Genomic DNA, 560 nt, shown 5'->3' on the forward strand with positions numbered 1-560 from the left:
GGGGGCTGGAGAGATGGCTCAGAGGTTAAGAGCACTGCCTGCTCTTCCAAAGGTCCTGAGTTCAATTCCCAGCAACCACATGGTGGCTCACAACCATCTGTAATGAGGTCTGGTGCCCTCTTCTGGCCTTCAGGCCTACATGTGAACAGAATATTGTATACATAATAAATAAATAAATAAATATTTTTAAAAAAAAAAGCTATGTAGAGAGACGCTGGTAAGAGAGAGAGAGAGAGAGAGAGAGAGAGAAAGAAAGAAAGAAAGAAAGACTGTAATGTAGGGTTGATGCGACCTAGTCTTGCCCACAGCAAGCATGACCACAAACACCCAGATTATAAACGGAAGGAAAAGGGGGCCTCTTGAGTCTGGGAAGATCTCTGTCTATGATCAGAAACAACTGAATGTTTGCTCCACTGGCGGCAACCCATCTCACACGCTCACTTTTCCTTCCCCAAAATTGTGACTTAACTCCCCACTCAAGAGGCTAATTTGCTGGGAAAGGTTCACTCGGGTTCTTGGCTGAGGCAAAGGGTCCTTCATGGGTCTCCTCAAGAGGCGGC

This window comes from Alexandromys fortis, unplaced genomic scaffold (genome assembly GCF_014885135.2).
Source record: "Alexandromys fortis isolate MF-2015 unplaced genomic scaffold, M_Fortis_MF-2015_v1.1 scaffold_3, whole genome shotgun sequence".
NCBI lineage: Eukaryota > Metazoa > Chordata > Mammalia > Rodentia > Cricetidae > Alexandromys > Alexandromys fortis.